A 21,527-nucleotide genomic window follows, 5' to 3' on the forward strand; every position below is an offset into this window, starting at 1 on the left:
AAATAAAATCATTGATCCATATATCCTTTATAGATAAATTGTTGATGAAGGATGTCTCAAATGTAACTCAAAAAGAGAAGAAGGAAAAGGTAAAGAAAGGTTGACCCTTTTTTCTTGTTACGTATTTATGCAGTTTGATGATGAAGTTTTCATTATAAATACTCTGCGGACCTATACAATGGTGATTTACCTTTTCATTTGAAGTTCAAGGATTCTCTACTTTGTCTTCTTGGATGCTTATGTGATATCAGAAGATGAATGGAAACAAATGCACTATGATTGGATCACAGAATCACAGAATGGTTGAGGTTGGAAGAGACCTCTGGAGATCATCTGGTCCAGCCGCCCTGCTCAAGCAGGGTCACCTAGAGCATGTAGGGTTGCATCCAGGTAGGTTTTCAATATCTCCAGAGAAGGAGACTCCACAGCCTCTCTGGCCAACCTGCTTCAGTGCTCTGTCACCTTCAGAGTCAAGAAGTTTTTCCTCCTATTCAGGTGGAATTTCCTGTGTTTCAGTTTGTGCCCATTGCCTCTTGTCCTATCACTTGGCACCACTGCAAAGAGTCTGGCTTCATCCTTTTGACACCGTCTCCTAAGATATTTGTAGACACTGATAAGATCCCCTCTCTTCTTCTCTTGGCTAAATAAGCCCAGCCTAGCTCTAGCAGCCTTTCTTCATAGGAGAGATGCCCCAGTCCCTTCAATATCTTTGTAGCCCTATGCTAGATGATCTCCAGAGAGAGTTCCATGTCTATCTTGTACTTGGGAGCCCAGAACTGGATGCAAGTACTCCAGATGTGGTTTTACCATGTCTGAGTAGAGGGACAGGATCACCTCCCTCAACCTGCTGGCAACACTCTTCCTAATGCACCCCAGGAGACCAGTAACCTTCTTCCTGGCCACAAAGGCACATCGCTGGCTCATGGTCAACTTGTTGTCCTCCAGGACTCCCAAGTCCTCCTCTGCAGAGCTGCTTTCCAGCAGGTTAGCTTCCAGCCTGTACTGGTGTGTGGGGTTATTCCTCCTTAGGTGCAGAACCCTGCACTTGCCCATGTTGAACTCCATGAGGTTCCTCTCCACACAACTCTCCAGCCTGTTCAGATCTCTCTGAATGCCTCCACAGCCTTCTGGTGTATCAGTGATTCTTTTCAGTTTGGTATCATCAGCAAATTTGCTGAGGAGGCACTCTTCATCCAGGTCATTGATGAATAAGAAAAAAAGACTGGACCTAGTACTGAGCCCTAGGGGATACCGCTAGCTACAGGCCTCCAGCTAGACTCTGTGCCACTGATGACAACCTTCTGAGCTCTGCCATTCAGGCTGAAAATTATTTTAACTGTGACTATTCAAATGGTTTGATCCTTGCCATTTTTGTTCACATACATTTAACAAAAAAGACAGTAGGAAGGAGAAAAATTGTGTTCAATTTTGAACCTTTCCAGTCCTGCTCTTTCGGGACAGAACAAGCTTCCTTCTCCTTTCTCTGACTGTAAGGGGAACTCAGAAGAATTTCCTTAGACCAGCTTTTACTCTTATAGCATTGCCAGTTTAAAAAATAAGCAAAAACAAATCAAAAAACGCGAGTAACAGCACAAACCATTTGTTTTTTTCCACAGAAAAGCTCTAGGGGAAATCAAATATTACCCCCTTTCACAGTTAAAAATTGTTAACAAATGGAGATAAAGTGTCCCTAAGTGAGTACAGCATAGGCCATAGCAGAACAAGCATCCCACAAAGTTATTGACAGTGTATCCTAATAGGGAAATTCCATAGCAACTCCATAGGCAGAAGGAACCCCCATCTATGCAGGGACCTTTGTCTTGTAAAGATCCAGCTCCAAAGCTTTGGGATAGACTTTGGGATAGACTGTACTTTTCCCTTAGAACGACAACCTCAAAAGGCTTTTTTGAATCACTAAAGCTAACATTTACTAGCACAAAACCTACAGCAGTGACCCCAGAGTGAGGTAGAAGAGAAATACATGGGAATTATGAATGAGTTTTCTCTACCTGCAGTACCCTCCTTTCGTCCGATAATATTGTCAGTCTAGCAAAACTTGCAGTAATTTCCTGCATTTCAGCAATGACTTTGGATGTCTAGAAAACAGAGTTTCTTCATTATTACTAAGGTAAATCTGCGCAGCTCTTCTCTGACCCCACTCAAAAGTCTTCTAGTTGCTGTGCAGCTTGCAGAACTCCTGCTTCACACACCAGGAGGATCTCCTTTTACTCTGCCCAGCTGAGCATGCTTGGATGCTCTCAGAGAAGACACAACCTTTCCTCCCTTCAGAAGTTGTGCCCATAAAGCAGCAGCCCCAAGAAGAGAAAGAAGAAATCTTCTTTCCTACTGCTTGGTTGCTTTCTGTTAAGATCTTGTACTCAGAGTACATCTAAGCTAGTTCCAATTCTCTTTTTTTTTCTGGCTGATAATCACTATTCCAGTGCCAGGACCGTTTTTCCATGCAGTGGCAAACAAACTGGCAGAAAGAGAACCCTTTATCCCAATGCCCAGGTGCAGTCCCTGAGCATGAGAAGTAGAAATGCCACTTGGCTACACAACAGGCATAAACAGAGGAGAAATAATGCAAGGATTTCTGGAACATCTCTTTGGCAGAGGGCTCTCCCTCTCCAAAAGTCTCCAAGAAGTGTCATGTGCACCCTCAAAGGAGATTTAGACTAACTGGAGCTTCATTCGGAATTGCCACCCATCAGCAGGGAATTCTTTATCCACAGTAAGTTGGCCTCACCAGCATTTTGGGACATTTCCAGATGTTTCTCATCAGTTGATTTGATTTTATAGTTATAGATCTACCAGCTGTAGAAAAGGTAGACAGGATTGCAAACACTATAATACAGCCAAGGAAAACTGTATAGGAATCAAAAGAGTCCTGATCAGTAAATGAGATGATGGCAACAAACAATTGCAAGCCTTCCGAAATGGAGATATGTATCACAGGGATACTACTGAATAAGGTACAGGATGATCCCCTAGAGGATACCTCATTAATCATCTAGATGGCCTTCCTGTAGGCCGCAGTATTTTCACAGACCATACTCAGCTGGTCAGGTAGCACCTCACTGAATGTGCCTCCTCTCCATTTTGGAATTAGCTGATCAAAGGCCAGCAGGGATTTCCCATTGCATAGGGATGGACAGCTGTAAGGAACTAGAGTGGCATTCTTCAAATCACCTTGATAGCTTTATCCAAAAAGTGGACATCACTGGTGTCAAGGTAAGTCAAATGGGTGAGGTGCAGAGACACAATACATGGCACCAATATCATGGAGATCACTGGTTTGCTTTCCGTATAGTCTTGGAAGATTGACAGATTTGCTTTTAGATGGCACCACTCTCTCTGAACAAAGTCAGGACTGAGGACTAAGATAATCTTCTGTCTTTCTTGAATGCACTCAACCATGTGTTCAATGATAGTTTTACCTGGGATAAAGTCCCTCTCATGATAACAGGCCTTCAATTTGGGAATCATGGCTTCTGGGAAAGGTTCCTTGCCCAGGCTGAATCAGTGCTGCTATAACTGATGAAGATGTGGTGAGTCTTATGGGTTGCCACTGCAGGCAGCTCAGGGAGTGCCTGTGGTCTGAAGATCTGTCATTCCTGCTCTTGCAGATAAAGTAGAGCTTATCTCACTGACAGGTGCATCTGAAATGGGTTTAATTTCTTCTTTAAAATCTATCATGCTTTCTGTTGAGTCTGCTGTAAAAGCAAATCAAGAAAGCACAAATGATGAAATTTTGTTGAATAAAAAGAGACAGAAGCATAATGGCATCATTTTCGAACTGTTCTGCCTATTGAAGGCATGTCATTTTGCTCATCCATGCATTTCTCTTCATGGGCTACATTATGTGTCTGTGCACTTAATGTTTTTGCATTCACAAAAGCGCTGATATTGGTGACTGGGTCTAAGTTCAGGAATTGGGGCATCAAGCATCTGGCTCAGTTTCTGACTTCAGTTCAAGTCCATGCTGGATATTTCTGTCATATTGGTGAGCACTGGTTAATACTTTAATTTAGCTCGGTGCGATTATTTCTGAGAGTATAAGTTTTTCATCTAGGTAGAATTTTAATTAAAGTTATGATAATCATTAGTATAGTCACTATAGTAACGCTAAGAAGCTATGACCATGTATTCTATTCAAGCACTTACAACAACAAAATTCCTTAGTCACTAATAATATTATGATCTACTTCAGATTTAGTATTAGGAAAGCATAGACTGTACAGTTAACTGCTTTTGATATTATCAGCAGGGTGAAGCAAGATGCAAAGCTACTGCCATATGTGCAGCAACTCTCTGTATTTAGCTTTCTGCAGACTGCAGGAAAATGTCCTGTGGTCCACAGCTCAGCCTTCTGAAGGCAGATTGCAACTTACTTCAGCTTAGCTATGCAAGATAAGAAGGAGTCAAACAGTTTTGCCTTGGAGCCCTTTTTAAGAACCAGATATGACTGCAGTGTGGATTTTTGTTCTTGGGGCAAAAAAACCTCTGAAGCTATGGCACCAAACATCCACACTGGAGAAGCTGTGGAGAGAATACACTGACCTCTCCGAAACAGCAGTGCAACATGCCTATTCTTCATGGACAATGAGTTTATATTAAGCCTCAGGCACTGCCACTCTATTTTGTTCCAGTATTGCGCAGGGTCTGATTAGTCCTAGGAAATTTCATTTTTCACAAAGTATATGGCATGCAAAGTTTCAGGTGATTTTGCTTTATGATATCAAAGAGAAATAAGGGGTGCCAAAATTGTAAATATCAGCCGAGTCCTCCTAATGCTGAATATTCTCATCTCACAAAGAACTGGAAGTCCAGCACCCAAATAAAATACAGGACAGCTTGCTGAGGGCTCCTCACACGAACAGTGCATGGCATTCCTAAATGTCTCAGGCCTCTTCCTTATTCCCTCTGACAGCTCATTACATTCTCCTCCCTCTTCTCTTTTGCTTGCCCTTGTCCTCCAGGGTGGAGGAAAAAACAACTCTCTGCTGAGCTTCCTAGAGGATGTGAAACTGAAACTACACACAGCTGCCTGCTTCTGCAGAGAGAGAGGAGCCTGAGCAAGAGTCCTCTTTGCTCTCAGTCTTTCAGTTGATAGTTCAGTGTGTATTGCAGTCTCACTGAGTCTCTGAGCATTCAGTACCTGTGCTTCCTCCAGCCTCTGCAGGGATTACTGCATTGCTGCCTCCCCTCTGTCCCTCCTATCTCACGCTTCTAGTATAGGAGTGGCCTGATGAGATTCCTTCTACTTCTTATCCCCAACTTTACATTTGCTCAGACACTTCGCTAACATATGCCTTCTACCTACACTCTGGAGGAGCAGCTGAGGCCTTAGGGAGGCTTTCCTGCTCACCCTGCAGACACATGGGGCTTTTCCCTGCACTGCTCCAATCCAATGGACTGGAAATCACTACAACTGAAGGACAGCTGCACCGGGGGGGGAGGAAGGAAGCATCTACTCATCAGATGAGAAGGGGTGAGACACTCTCAAAGACCGAGGAGGACAGGAGTTTCCTGGCGCTCTCTGCCAGCAGCCAAGAGGAAGAGAGACAGAAGGACAAACAGGCAGCTACCCACTTAGCTCTGGGGTTGGTGGTTTGAATTAATCTGACCTTGTCATTATGAAGGAGCTTTAGACTTTGTAATAGGAGGGGAGGGGAAGGCAGTTGGCAAGAAAACCAACTTCTGATATTTTCTGGTTTATAAAGCTCAGGCTCTACCCCCAGGGAACGCATCTCTCTTACCTTCTCCCCCAAAACATGCTGGGGAGGAGGGCACCAAGCTCTGAAAACAGCATCACAAGGATAGTTTGGGCATCTGTGCTCCAACCTTATAGGGAAGTAGCCCCAGGCAGAAATAGAGCATCATTGGCATCTCCAGTTACTCTCCTTCAGGGGTCAGGGACTTTCCTGACCCTACCCAAAATGCCATGCCCTCCTGGGGCAAAAGCAGAGAGAAACATGAGAACAGACAACTACAGGTGAGGGGGAGCGACCAGAAAAGAAGGGGTATGGGGTCAAAGTTAGATCATGGGTGGCAAGAGGAGGGGGATAATGAAAGTGTCCAGGTATCTGAGTCTTGAGCTGATAAAGAAGCAGAAAGCCATAAAGTGCTCAGAAGCTTGCATCTCCTGGTGGTGTGGAGGCTAGCCTGGTTAGGCTTGGAGGAGATGAGCAAGGAGGTGGATCCCAGAAATTGGTGAGGCCCCTGGTGGGGAATGGAGAGAGAAAGAGGTGTAATGAGAAAGGTAGTCAGAGCCTCAGCAGCTCTAGAGAAACCAGAAGAGACACTGCAGCCTGGCAAGACTGTCTCCATTATACTGTGAAGGGGCATCAGTCACTGGGCCCTATGAACTGCCCATGGTCACTCCTTCATGAAGGACTGTTTCTGGCTGGCTGCAGAGCAAGGTCTGCATAGAGACTGGCCCAGTGAGGTGCCTCACCCTTGCCAGGCAAGCAGATGCCCTGCCTCTTGGTGTCTGCATGACATGAAAGGAGAGGAAATGGAGGAATGTACAACGAAAGGGGTGTTTGCATGGTATGAATTGGAAACAGCTTGGCTGCAGGTTGTGCAGCCAGTTCAGGTGTGATGTATGAGATGACTAGAGAAGCTCTTGGAGCAGTGGTACCCAACAAAATTACAGAGAATTTAAGAGTTTCAGCACAACAAAGGAAAACTCTTTATTAGATGACTGGAAAGAGGGAAAAAAAATCATTCCATACAATTGTAAGATGGAGAAAAGGGAGCAGTGCCTTACTCCACTGCTAGAGTAAGGCAGGCCACAAACAGCAAGGAGCAAGCACCTGGGCTAGTGTGGCCTGAGAGTAGTGATCTTTCAGACAAGCCCAGCTCACTGCTCTGCGTTTGTATTCAGCTCATATGTCTCAACTGGAATAACTGAATCATTACTAATAGTATAACTATTTACACCTTTTCTTATCGTGGTTTTGCTCTTACATATGAATTTTTGGTATCATTAATCATTTTGTCAAGAAACAGTATTATTATTTCTTATTAAAAATAATATCAATGCAGATCAATGAATATAGATTTTGTTCTTTCTCCTATCTTTCATGGGAGTTATGCAATTTAATGCAACTCTTAAGACACACTGGCAGAAGTATATGTGTAAACATGCATTTATGCAATGCATTGCAATAGATCATACCTGCAATATATGCACTCAGGTACAGTTCTATCCTTTAAGTAAAACACTTTCAAAATGAAGTTGAATTTTCATAGTCTTGCACTTTTGGATATGAACTAAACTAATGGGAAGGCTCAGTGAAATATACAGTGTCTTTCCATTTTTAATTGACAGAGAAAATAAGACCTCAGAATATACACACTTGCTACTGAACTGGGGGAAGAAATGGCACTGATACAACAGATTGACGTTTAGTTTTGATAAGTGCTTTGGCAAAGGATACTAGCACACCTGATTAAAGCCAGAAACAAAACATCTTGCTTTCTTCTTCATTTCTTTTTTCTCCATTCAGTAAAGACTGGCTTTCTGATTTTTCTCCTTAACAGAAAGTAAGTCAAAACTACTACATTATTACCACAGTACATTTAAGTACAGAAGCACTTTCCTTCCACAAAACACCATCTTCACAAACAATTTATTCCCATTTTTCTTCTTCTTCACAGTAGGATTCAAGTAGAAACTATGTAACAAAAGCTGAACTGCACCTTCCTAAATACAAAATTGTCACTGTAGACTGTATATCCTTAGACATGGATTCATGCCCCAAAACACCCCAAAAAAGTAAGGGATCGTTCCTTGCATCTGACTCTGTGATAGACACTTAGGCTGGGTAGGTAAAGGTTCAAGACAATAATTCAGATAGGTGGGAAACAAATTGTACTGTGCACTTTTGACAATAAAAATGCTGTTCTTGCAGTTCAACATTGCTTGCAGAAAATAAATACCATGCTATGAGAGTATCTGAAGTAGGCTTTGCTTGATGGTTGGAATGGAAAAACAGAAATGCTGCATCCAAAGCACATGAGCAGTTCAGATATGCAAAAGTAAAGATCTGTAGCTAGAGAACTTTCAGCATAAAAAGACAAAAGCATGAATCCACTTCCCAATTCTTTTCCCTTCCCTTTCTGCTCTGTATACAGTGCTGGTTGGCTCTTATTCATCCACTTTCTGCTGTACTTGCTTTTTGTTAGTAGCCACTACCTTGCTGCTTAGTTACTTGTATACAGTAGTTTCTAGGGGATTTCTAAAGATCTTGTCTTTAAAACTAAATTTACTGTTTCCTACTAAAATTTTAATTTCCTTGATTGTGATTCTTGCCAAGATACTCATAGCCCTTTTTCCTCCCAGTGCATCCCAGCTGATCCAACTGTGTCTAGCCTTGTGCACACTTTACTCCCTGTTTCTTACTGAGTTCATTCAAGGCTTACGAGAAAGCTCAGTGTAATCTGGCTGGTGAATCTTCATCCCTGCTTCCACCTACTATTATCTCTGTACTTCTGCATTGCTTATTTCCAACTCGGAAGCCATTACATGTAGGCAGACACAGCAGTATGAAGAGATGCAGTGAATCATCAGGTGCTGCTAGAATAGCAAGACCTAACATACAAACTATCCCTCTACTAGCATATTTATGTACTTTCTTAAAGTCAATCTGAAATTCTGACTAAAATTTTCTAAAATTAATTGGCTTTGGGAGAGATTGGTTTTTGTTTCATGAACAGTAATAATACTGTAGTTTCAAAATAACCCTAGTAGTTGCCCTCAGCAACAGGAAAGAGAAAATACCGTGAAAGGGATGTTCTCAATAATTGTCTTTCTATCAAGTTAGCTGTGATCTCTGGAGTAATTTAAGCTGCTTCAGCAGACTGAAAGCCCACAGTGCCAAGCAATCATACTGACAAACTGTCTAGGTTAGCTTGGATTCTGACAAGAATCCAAAACTCTAGATAGAGCCTTTGTAGAACAACAATTTAATAGTTTCAGAACTAAGCCAGTATCTTGTTAAAAAGAAGTTTCTAATGAGACGACCATTGACTCATTCATATGCATTAAGATAGGTCAAAACTTGTGGAAGCATTTCAGAACTACTGGCATTTCCTGGCTTTATATTATTCCATTTTGAGACTATATATTCTTTTTCTTTTTTTTTTAGAATATAATATAAAATGTCTTCAGCAAAATGCATACATGCAAATATGCCAATCCACATGAATCAACTTCTCACCATTAAAAGCTCTGTTCATTGCCTAGTAAAGTTATGGTACATATTGTTAAACACACGTAGAGAACATGGGCGCGTAACTCCAGGTTCTCATTCATGACATGGTCTTTGTACTTTCCTAAGTTATAGCCTTCCCCACAGAGGATGGACTGACACATCACAACCAGTGCCTTTCCCTAAAGCTCTCAGTGTAGGTATGTGGAAAAAGAAGTCTCACTTGTTTCCTGTCTGCTATTCAATGAGTAACAAACTCAACCAGGTTTTGAACAACTGGTTTATTATATGATGCATGGGTGATCTATGACAACAATTTCTAAGTCACATAACATACACTTTTAAATATTAGAAAGAAATACCATACTGCCAATGCAAAAAGGAACAAGGTGTCTCCCCAGTCTAGAGGAATGGTAACTGAATGAAGGCATAACTACACCCTTAATATGAGATGTAATCAAACTAAGATACAATCCTTTTGCCAAAATGTTAAACTTGATTTGGTAGTACAGAAAACAACTTACATGAGTAAAAGCATTCCAAGTTCCTTCAAATAATGAAATATCAAAGATATTGATCACTAGAGCAGCCCAACTGAAATCACCCAAAGAGCAAACTAGCACTTGGGCTATTCCAAACAGTTGCAACATATTTATTAATGCCAGCTATTCCAAGGCAACAGCTAGACCAACATCTGGAAGTCACCACAGAATGCCAATGAAGGATGCATTGCTGTGCACCACTGCCTTGAATGGATGCAATGGAAAACAAAGGGGAAGGGGAAGGACTTCCCTGGAACTCCAAGATAAAAATTAAATTACTCAGGAGCTGTGGCAGGCTATGCTGACAGCTACTACATTCTGCAGTCAATATGTTCCTATATGCCGGAGGCAGCATGTTTTACTAGCGTTGTGCTCAGAAATATCTGCACATTACTCTGCAGACCCAGCTCTCTAAGTAATGCACACTGCACCGGGCAATGAAGGCAGTGAGCTAACTGTAGAGCAGTGAAAGCGCTGTACAGCCTACAAGGCCAAGTCCTTTTATGTTGAAGCAATATTTCTGCAAAGTCATACACATTACAGCCACTCTAAAGTCAAGACAAACTTTTCCAAGGGTAGCAACTTAAGATGAGAAGGGTCTCTATATTGTTTAGAACACATTCAAAAGCAACAAGTCAACATAACTGTACGAAACTACTTATGCATACATAAGCTCATGGCTAATCAGGAGCTCTGGAGGTGCTTCATATTCCCAAGTCACTACCTATCTATATGCTATCCTTAAGCACCAGTGTTGAGACATATTTAAAGAAAGACTTTATTTTACCTGCAAAATACTTTCCCTTCCTTAGCCTCATTCGGTCAGTTTTTTTCTAAACTTCCATTTACTCTGCATTTTTTCGGTGTGGCCATGTGAATATACACACACACTATGGCTAAGGCTTTCTGCTTTAATTTCTCCAGACAAAATGCAACCCCAGGCAGAAAGTAAGAACACAGAAGTAGCACTCTATTTTTTTCAGAGTTCAAGAAAACATACAATTAATCCTAGTTGTAGAACACTAACATACTGTGCTGTGCCCTTTGATGGACCAGCTTAGAAAAAGGATTTCAGAACCTGGCACAATAAAATAGTTTCCTACAAACAGATGAAATAAGAACATACTCTCTTACTTCTTCAGTTACTCACTCTTCTGCCTCAGTTTAGATAACTTTCTGGTGATACAGGCACAAACTTTATGTATGTTTTTTTGCTCTAGGTATAGAATTATGTCCTGATAGGACTTAATTCAAGCTCCCTTATCTCTAGCTGAAGCCTATCAGCTTCTTTCTGGCATACCAAGAAGACTTGTTGCTATCTTCCTGTTTTGCTCTAAACACAAGTGAACCTTACTCAAGGTATTCTGCATTTCTCTTTGTCCCTCCACTACAATGTCCAGTTTCTCTAAGATACTTCTCATTTGACTATTTCTTTCCTGTTCAGTTTTCTCCATGTATTTTTTGCTCTGTTGTTCTGACAGATCCTGATTACCAGAAGAAAATAACTTCTTGTCTCCAGTTGAGTAAGTTCTTCTGCTGATTTCTCCTGAATGTACAGGCTCTTGTGAGCTAGTGGATGGGTCAAAGTCCTCCTTCACTATATTTGGGGATGTGACATCACCAGAAACTACTTTTTGGTATGTCTTTTTATCTTGACTCTCCTGTTTACACTGTTTATTAGGAAGATAGATGGGTAGGCAGACAGTATCTTCAGTGCTACACAAATTAGTATAAGTCAAGGAAGGCACATTAACACCACTTCGTACTGATGCACCTGGAATGGGAGGGGAGAGTCAGAGAACAACAGCAAAACACAAACCAAGACAAAGGAGCAGTTTAAACTGTGACAGGGTGTAAAATGCCAGTAGGCTGGATCAAAGAGCCACAATTGTTGCTTTGGCAAGCAGGGAATAAAGTGAGAGCGAGCTATTTCATCTTTCAATTTCTCATGTGATGAAGGAATTGCTCCAGTTCAAGGAAACAGAATAGTTTCTTCTTCCCTCTTTGGCCTAGAGGAAGAACTGCAGAGAGCAACCAGCTAATGTGCAGGCTCTGCAAACAGCTATACAACAAACCAAAGAAAGGATTCACAGCAACTGAGAGCCTTCTGCATGTTTGACTGAACATCTCTGCCTCATGCTCATTTAAGAAGTAGGAGGAAGGGAAAATGTGGAGCAGTGTCTTCGCCTCAGCTTTAACAAATACCTGCCCCACTCTAGATATTCTTTCCCACTTTATCAATTTCCTTTCTTCAGTATTGATTAGTATCTTTTATTTTTACACAATTCTCTCCTTTCCATTCACAGTGCCTGTCTGGGTGTTTCTGCCCTCACAGCTCTGATTGCTTCTCAGAGGAAACACTGGTTTTTATCAATCAAATGGGATCCTTTTTAAATTCACATTCATTCATTGCTTTCTTCATCTTCCTGTTTCCTCTCATCTCAGAGAAGGAGATACACTAGATTGCTTGGCAGGCATAGGTAAGAAAGCTTGTTGTCTGCTTCCAAATGCTTTCGTACACTTGCACGTTTTCATACAGAAAGCATTTTTAGAATGCAAAACAGGATAGGAACAGGTTTATGACACACCAACTCCTGAGTCCCATTTGTGAGAAGATGCTGCCAGCTTCCCCCCCAATCTGGTGCCAGTTATAAGCAGTCTGCATTCCTGTGCCTCACAATCCAAAAGGGAGGATATCAAGACTTTGAGATAAGGCCTGCCTGGCACCAGAACCTTGAGAAACAAAGCCTGCTCTCAGTGCTAGAGCAGAGCTAATCATGGTGGTCTGGAATTATCTCTTCCTCATCATGAACTTGAGAGATAACACCTGCTTTCACTAATGGGGCAGTGTTAATCATTGTGGACTGGAATTAACCCCTTCCTACCCCAGCTATGGGATCTCTCCTTGGGACTACCACTGCAAGAGTAAAGCAGTCATTCATAGTCACTCCTTTCTTCAGTGCAGAGGAGTGCTCAAGCCAGCTAGCCTGCCATTGGGGGTGTTCAGCCACCCCCCAACCCCACCCTATGATGGTGGGTGTGACTGTCATAACAACGATGGAGGAGAGCTGAACCCTGCAGCAGCCTAAAGCTAGGGACTGGGACTGCATGAAGAAAACTGCAACTGGCCTAGTGACTACACCTCCATCTTCCTCTGAACGGTACAAATAGGTTGGTCCCAGAGGCCATCTTGAGCTTTTTGCAGGTGACAGTGGGTCTGTCAACTTGTGGAACACACTGGAAAGGGACACCCTCCTGCAATTACTTCCCTGAAATTGAGTGTACATTGCCTGCTGAGGCAACATGTCAATAAAATCAATTAGAATTAGTTTACCTAGATCATTTGTTTGGGTAGTTACAGTTCGTACAAATTAGCTAGCTTTATCTGTTTACTAAGTAGTGACTGTTAGCAAAACTTTTAGTGTATTTAGAAAATAAGTATTTTAGTTGAGCTAATTTTTTGTTAATAAGAATTGTTGTATTGTAGCACAGTAACTTGTGTAGTAGATTTTGATCTTTAAGACAAGTTGTGGAGTTATGCAGTAAATCTCCTCCTCCCCCTCCTCCCCTGCCTCACGTTGCATGTAACCCACATGGTCCGGGAATGTAAGGAAGTCGCTTGTCCCGTGACACTGTTTTTTTTTTTGTGCATTACTTGAAGGAAAAGGATGCAGGGACAGGCCACTTCAGAGCATTACAGGCACACTGTCAGAGGATGCAGGTATGTGACTAAGAAGGTCTTGTTGGAGGCCAGTAGCTAGTGTATTTCCCAAGGGTCAATGCTGGGTGGAAGCCCAGTCTGTACTGGTTTGTGAGTTTATTCCTCCCTAGGTGCAGGACCCTGCACTAGCCCTTGCTGAACCACAGGAGGTTCCTCTCCACCCAACTCTCTAGCCTGTCCAGGGCTCTCTGAATGGCAGCACAGCCATTCCTCCCAGATTGGTATCATCAGCAAACTTGCTGAGGAGGCACTCTATCCCTTCATCCAGGTCACTGATGAAGAAGTTGAACAAGATGGGTCCCAGTACTGAACCCTGGGAAACTTCACTAGTTACTGGCCTCCAACTAGACTCTGTGCCACTGATGACAACCCTCTGAGCTCTGCCTTTCAGCCAGTTCTCAATCCACCTCACTGTCCACACATCTGACCCACACTTCCAGAGCTTGCCTAGGAGGATGCCATGGGAGACAGTGTCAAAAGCCTTGCTGAAGAACTTTAGGATTTCTGTAGTCTCTTTGACAAGGGGAATTTAATACAACATCTGTGTTTTAATTTAAGAAAGGAGGCCATACTCCTTCATCCAGCATTAAGACACTTGTCTTTATGCTAAACAAATTGTGGACGCATAAGTCAGGAGTAGTTTCAGATACATAACGCACAAGCTCAAGCACACCACTTTTTAGCATTAGTAATCCATGGCACTCATAGGCTTAACAGAGGAGAGGCTCAGAAGCATGAAGCAAATAGCATACACCTTTTCCCTAAGCTCACAGAACTAGCAAGAAAGACAGGAATAGAATATGATGAACTGATTTCAAGCCTATGGTCAATCATAGAGCTACTCTGTATCAAGCACTAAGACTGCAAAGTCTCAATCCTGAAAATCTGTAAAAAGGATTCAGATTATTACTCAAGTAAAACAGGCAGAGATAATCACTTAAATCATAATCGCTTTACCTAGATTACAGCACCCAGTTCGTTCTTTTAGTTCTGTTGTTTTTTTCCGTTTTACTAGAGCATGACAACAGGTTTTTGAGCTAGTCCGCTTGCTTTTAGAGACCTGCAACTCAAGGAGAAAGAACAACAAAAAACATTGAATGCCTGACACATTAAATAACAAAATCTTTTCTGGATAACAGTAAGGGCTGCACATCACTAGCTTACAGAAAAAAAATGACAAGGTGGGTGATATTCACACTGCCCAGCTTTAGCAAACACACTTGAGTTCCTAACTCTGTTGTTAGTTGTCCTCTCCTTCTTTCCATAAGCTCTACAGTAAACCTACTGATACCAGTCTCTTCAGTCCCTTCCCCAACTAATTCAGCTAAATGAAAGCTTCTTCGTAAGCCTGTGAGTTATGATGTTCCAGCCATAAGAACTACAGGCTGAAAATGAGGCACATGTTCTACCAAAACCCACCATCTATTAGGTAAATGATGAAGAAATTTCAGTAACTGCATAAAAAGAATCTTACCATTCTTTCAGCTAAATAGTTTTTTCCACCTTCTTCTATTCTAACAATCATTGCCTGATCCCAAACTTGCCGTTCTCCACACCAGTATTGCAACGGAGGGATGAGGCGCCGGCCACTACGGCTGTACCTTTCACCTCTCTTTCTCTTTGCAGGGTTTTGCACGTATGTCTCAGCTACAAATAGAGGCAGAAGACATGCATGAGCTATAGGAGGCTCAAATATAAAATATGCTTCCAAATACAGTATTGCAGCTTCTACCACAGAGGTGAAAGCTAATACGTACTGCTACACGGAAACCTCTCTGCTAACCTCACCTGATGATACTCTAATTTCTGAGCAGGTGAAAGAAGTAGATGGATTCATCACCATCTCTCTCAAATTGATGTTACTAGGAGTTACTTTCCAACTGTGCTTTCTGTAGTTTGGATCTGCATTCCGCCCTCTGGACGTTTCAAGGACAGGAAGTAGTAATGATGAGCTGTCACTGATGGCCAGTGAACTGGAAGGAAGTAGAAGAGGCACATAAACACTATCTATGAGCAAATCTAGGTTAAGAAAAGACAAAACAAAGTGTTGTGAGCAGACTAGCAGGTCATGGAAAAGCATAAAAAAGGAAAATGCTAGAAAGTTACACTTCATAAAGAAGGCATACAGCGTGAAGCACAGTTTGGACACATTCTCCCCGTCCCTTGCACAAAGAGAAGTGAGAACAGATTCACCTTTGTTTTGTGACATTAGGACCCAGAAAATTCCTTAGTGGTCCTGGATATCCCCTAGTGACCTTGACACACCCTATTAACAGACAGCTCAAGCTATAACTTGAGGCAGGCATAGACAATCTGGAAGTCACACTAGTATCATGATGTTTCATACATTTACGTTTCAAAATGCAAAGTAAAGTCTGCCTTTGACATAACCACTATAAAAAGAACAGTAAGAAACAACTCCCAGACTACATTTAATGGTATGGGCAGGAAGATGCTATTGACTCTTTAACAAAGATTTTTTTTTCCTTCCAAATTTTCTTACTTACTCAGAAATTAAAGGGTGAAACTAATTGAAGTGGCTAAGAATATGGTTTCGTGATAGGACATGAGCTAATTTAACTGCTCCCTGCTACCAAAAAGAGGAGATCCTATCCCTTCATCCTATTTGCTCTCCTTTTGTTGCCACTTACCTTCAGGCTGTTCTGGTTTCTAGTAAACAGCTAGAAAAAGTAAACTGTTTTTGTTTTTTTGTTCTGTGTTAGGAAACTGCAGGAGTTTATAATGCAGTCAGCTGAGTAACAGATGAGGAGCAACCGGGGAAGAGAGGGAACTACATGAGAACACAGCTGCTTACAAAGAAAGAGACTGGTTTTGTCATGGTGAGCTGGTACTTTGACTCACACATGTAACCAGAGCTATAGAGTATGGTTTTGTGCCAAGTTCTAGGTAGTGCCATTTATGAAAGTTTAAAAAGCTCTCAAACTTCACGATCAGCTGCGTAGCCCTGCTCTTATGCCACCAGTACCAATAACTTTGCAGCTTGACCCAAATCAGGGAATCTAACCAGCAAACAGAGGGAGAGTTATTTTTCAGCTACTGCTGAAAGTACACAGCCGCATGAGTTCATTGGGAAGGACACTAGGGAAGTGCAAATGAAAGGAAGATGAGTCTGGGGCTCAATACCCAGCTCTGTCATTGGGGAAAAAAAAGAAAAAAGAAAAAAGAAGCATGTCAGACTCAAAGCCATTCCCACTCTTGCAAAGCTGATTTCTAATCTTCTCATGAAGAATCTTGACAGTGCCAGCGACTCACAAAATCATCCTAAGGAAAACTAGATTCTACTCCTTGCGTAATTTTGTTTGTAATAGGAAGTCTATGCCAAAGGAACTGGATCAAGCCTACTAGTTTACCAAACTGTAACAATGGAAGTCACAGCTGAACTCAAATAAGAAGTGAACATAAGAACTTCTTGGTTCAATTGTCTTCTTTACAAAAACTAAATACGTTAAAAGTAGAAGTAGAGTAGTACTCTTTGAAGAATTACAGACTCATCTAAGTAGGAAAGAACCTCAGGAGTTCTAGTCCAACTTCCTGCTCAAAGCAGGTCATTCAGGGCCATATTCAGCCAAGTTTTGAATATCTCCACAGATGGTAATCCCACAACAAGCTCCCTGTCCATATGTTTCATTTATTCAATACATGTTAAAGGATGAATTTGCCCCAGAACACTTCATGCCTCCCAGCTCTAATTGCACAGTGGAGCACAAAGCGTTTCTACACCCTTACCCTCACCATCTCAACCAGATCCACAAAAGAGAGGACTGTTCATCAGATCACCACTGGCAACTGACAAGTGATCCAATAGGTCACACCACCTCCACCCATGTTGCATTATCCATACCTCCAGAGACCCAAAGCCATACAATAATAGGGCCTTGAACAGCAATTGTATATCTCTGCAACAAGTTATCATGAACTACTTCACACACTTCTGATTTAACTGGTATGGTAGGTACCCCAGCAACAAAGCCACAAACATCTCCTTTGATCGTTTGCAATCTCACCACTCTCATGAGGGCAGGCACACAGGCTGGTGCAACTCTGCACGTGAACTCTCCTGGGGCCAGGCTCCCTACTGCGCAGCTACTTCCATTCCGCACACAACTTACATACTAAAATGCAAGGCTAGCGGGATTTAGGGATGCAAAGGAATTATGAAGGATAGGTCTACTACATAACAGGCTGGAAAATGAACTGCTAAAAACTGAAGCAGACCCAAAGAGCATGCAACATGGCATTAGATGGGCCCGCTGGAAATAAAGACGGGCTCCAGCTGGGCAGGAAACGCAAGGCTGCGCGCTGCAAAGTCCTGAAAGTGCAGGTCCGCCGCCATGAGACGACGCCTTCAGACCCTCCTTGGTCCTGGCCTCCCCACCACACTGCTGTCGCCCAGGATCCCCAGTTCCCCGCCGGTCCCTCCCGGCCCTGGTCCCGCTCAGCACTGCAGCCACTCACCTGGGCGAGTGGTGCCAACTGCATCCGTTCTGGCTCAAGCGACGGTCGGCGGGGCAGCACCCCCAGCCAGCACAAGAGTGGCGGCGGGGTGGCGAGGGCGAGCCACGCGTCCCGGGCCACTGCCCACCCGCACCACCGCACCGGGCCCCTCTGCCACATGGTGCCAAGGGCAGCTGGGCCACGGTGCCGTGCCGGCCTGGGCCCGCGCTCCTTGCCACGCTGGCCCCACGCCACTCCATGTCTGGGGAGCTCCCCTGGCCTGCTGTGTGTAGCTCTCTGCAAGACGGCCAGCTGCTTTTCCGTGCTGCGCCCAGAGGGTTTCCCGGTTTTCACTATTCTGTGAATCCGTGAATGGCTCCAGTCAATAATCAAAACGGGGGGAAGTATAATCTTCGTCCTATATGACTTTGGGATGATTCCTCAACAATTTTGGCGATTACACCTTGAAGCAGGTTAGTTATTGCTGCATTAGATCTAGGCAGTTTTCAGTTAGCAACCTCTGGCCCAACTGGGTCCCTCTCACCTCTGGCTCCTTCCACCTGCTGCGGCAGGGAAGCCACCACAGCGCTCCGTCACAGTGGGAGAACAACCGCCTCTCGGAGCCGGGACCTCGCAGGCTCCGGTTAACGCGGTCAAGCCAGGCGGCCGCCCCTCCTCCCCCACCGCGGCCACGCACGTGGCTGCTCGAGGCGCCGCCTAGCGGGGCCGAGCGGGGAGCTCCACTGCTGGTGCCGCGTGGGGGAGGGTCTGCCGGGGACAGCGGGGCAAGCGGGAAGGGCGGTGGCTGTCGTGAAGAGAACAAAACTCTGCTCCTCAAGCCCTTGTGTAGGGGGGCCAAACCACTAGGCAGTCAGACCAGATCAGATCGGATCAGATCACTGTTATTTACAGAACAGTTTTACAGAATATCTTCTATCTGGACTTACTTACTGTAGCAGCTAATCACGGCCTTAGATTTATGAGCGTGAACAGAAATGGAAATGCCTGAAAGGCTCAGAGCAACAGCACAACCTCTCAAGCTGCATCTTGGAGTGGGCTGCATTCTTAGAAAGGAACTGTAAATCCTCACCATCTTTACCTTGATCCTGTTTGCTGTACAGTTTTGAGTGTTGTAATATTTCCTCAATGCCCAGAGTATTATTATAGTATCTATTGTGCATAGGGTGAGGTTCTCTAAACATGTATGTTTGCTGACAAGCCCCTAACAGCTTTGTCTTAGGCAAGCATAGCTATAATAGGGCCCTCATTCTAGCCCCTTAGATTTACCTGACCAGGCTCTTCCCTTGTATTGATTGCTTCCAAGTTCACTGCATATGCATGGTCCAGATACATATGCAGGTCCACATTTCTCAGATGCATGTTGCCAGGCCCTCTAACCTTTATGTTAGCTCTAAAAGATTTTGAAATATCATAGACTTTTCTTTCTAGTTTTCTAAATTCTGATATGCTTGTGACCTGACAACTATAGCAGACACCAGAGATGAGAAACTGTATGGAAGCCTGCAGTACAACATGCACTACAAGCAGGATACAATGTGTTATGCCTCTCAGATTTCCCTGTCACTAGTTTTAGAGCCTAGTTGAGTTTTTCTAACCAGTCTGCCTCTCTGTGGATGGTAAGCAGAGGTTTTTAAAAGCATGCATAAGTGAAACCATGAAAATACCCCCCTGGATGAATAATTCAGAGATTCATTTGCAACTGTTCTGGCATTGGCAGATTGCAAGGGTACAAGGTAAGGGCAGCAGACAGGAATAATCTGTTACAGGCAGTATATGCATATGAGCTGCTGAATTTTTTGGCCAGGCAATGTCCCTCTCTCTGGACTCCCAGAGTGTATTCTCACTCTGGGTAAGGGCATACGATCTTAAAGAAAGTTGGACTGGGGCTGTCTAGAGTTAATCGCTTAGCATTGGTAGAAAAATTTACTGAAGCCTTAGACCACCACCAAGGCTCCAGCCAAGGCCACCTGGGGCCTACTTTTACAGAATAAAGTTCTATAAAACAAATTTTAACCATCATGTATAACTGTTATAGAAAAAACCTAGAGAAACCACCCCTGGCAACAGGAGCCAATGGACTACAAGAAAATTAGTAAAAGAAGTTGTGCGATTGGTTAACAAGAGTCAGACTATGGGGAAGGTGGTTTTGCGATCAGGTTGTAATGTGATAAATAGAACTAAGAACCAGTGCGAGGGATCCCTCTTTGGAGAGAGCTCAAATGATAATTACTGCACATGTGCCATTAAAATTTTCTTTTCACTTTGGTTGGGTTTTGAACTCCCATCTCAGTGGGAACCTAGGGTTGGACTCTGTTATGGGGGCCAGCAAGCCTAATTTTCCATAACAATCCTTGCAGAATTGGTCATTTGTCAGTCCAGTCCAGATCAGCAAAACTTCATTGTGTTTGTGCAGCTTCGCCAGAAATAAACATGTGAGTTGACACTGTTTTCTCTTCTTCCCAGTGTCCAGAGCAAGGCACACCACCTCTCTGTGAAACTGGTCCTTAGAAGCATTTGTATCATGACTTCATTGAGCTGGGCATTAAAGAAATACTACAACACTCTAAACTGCACAGTAAATAGCATCAGGGTAAAGCTGAAGAGGATTTACTGTTCCCTTCTAAGACTGTAACACACTCCAAGATGCAACTTAAAGGTTGTGCTCATGCTGTAAACCTGTCTAGGGCTGCAATTGCCTACACTGTTTTCCAGACACCTCTCTCTTCTGATCACCTGTTTTTCTGCTATAGAGCTAAAAGCAGAGGAAGTTACCTTCAAGAACAGTTCTCTCCATGCCTTTTTACACTGGTCACAGGAATGGATAGATCAGCATTTTCAAAGGTGAAAGTGGATCCTTGATCATGGCATCAGCCAGTTGATCAGTCTGCAGTTGTATACTAGAGCAAGAACAAAGAAGCCTAAAAGAGAGCACACTAGAATGGTACAAAGAGGTTTACATGGCCAAAAAAATAACTCTGGGGAACGAGGAAGAAATCTGGGGAGGTTCATAGGAGACTAGGTGATTCCTAATGGGGGTCAGAGAACAGCTCTGGGGAACAAGGATCCAAGAGGTGTTCTGAGCAGACCAGAGGGCTCCTAAGTGGACTAGGTGGCCAGAAAATAAAAACTGAGTAACAAGACAGGGCTTGAGGGGTCCTATGAGATGTGGATGGCCAAAAGAGGGCTCCAGGGCATAACAAAAGTCTCAGGAGGGCTTCTGAGCAGAAAAGACGATTCCTAAGTGGACTTAAGGGCCAGAAGACAGCCTTGGGGCATGACAAAGGCCTTTGGAAGTGTTCTGAGGGGACTAGAGGATTGCTAAAGGGGCTGGAAGGACAGAAGACAGCTCTGAGGAACAAGGAATGCTGGAAGAGTCATCCAGAATGCACTAGAGAGGTGCTAAGGGGTCTAGATGCCCCCCCCCCAAAAAAAAAAAAGACTCTGAGGAACAAGGAAGGTATCTGGCGGGCTTCTGAGGAGATAAGAAGGCTGCTAGGGGGGCTGGAGTGCCAGAAGAGAACTCTGGGGAACAAGGAAGGCTGACAGAGTCATCCAAAGCACTCTAGAGTG

This window comes from Rhea pennata, chromosome 1 (genome assembly GCF_028389875.1).
Source record: "Rhea pennata isolate bPtePen1 chromosome 1, bPtePen1.pri, whole genome shotgun sequence".
NCBI lineage: Eukaryota > Metazoa > Chordata > Aves > Rheiformes > Rheidae > Rhea > Rhea pennata.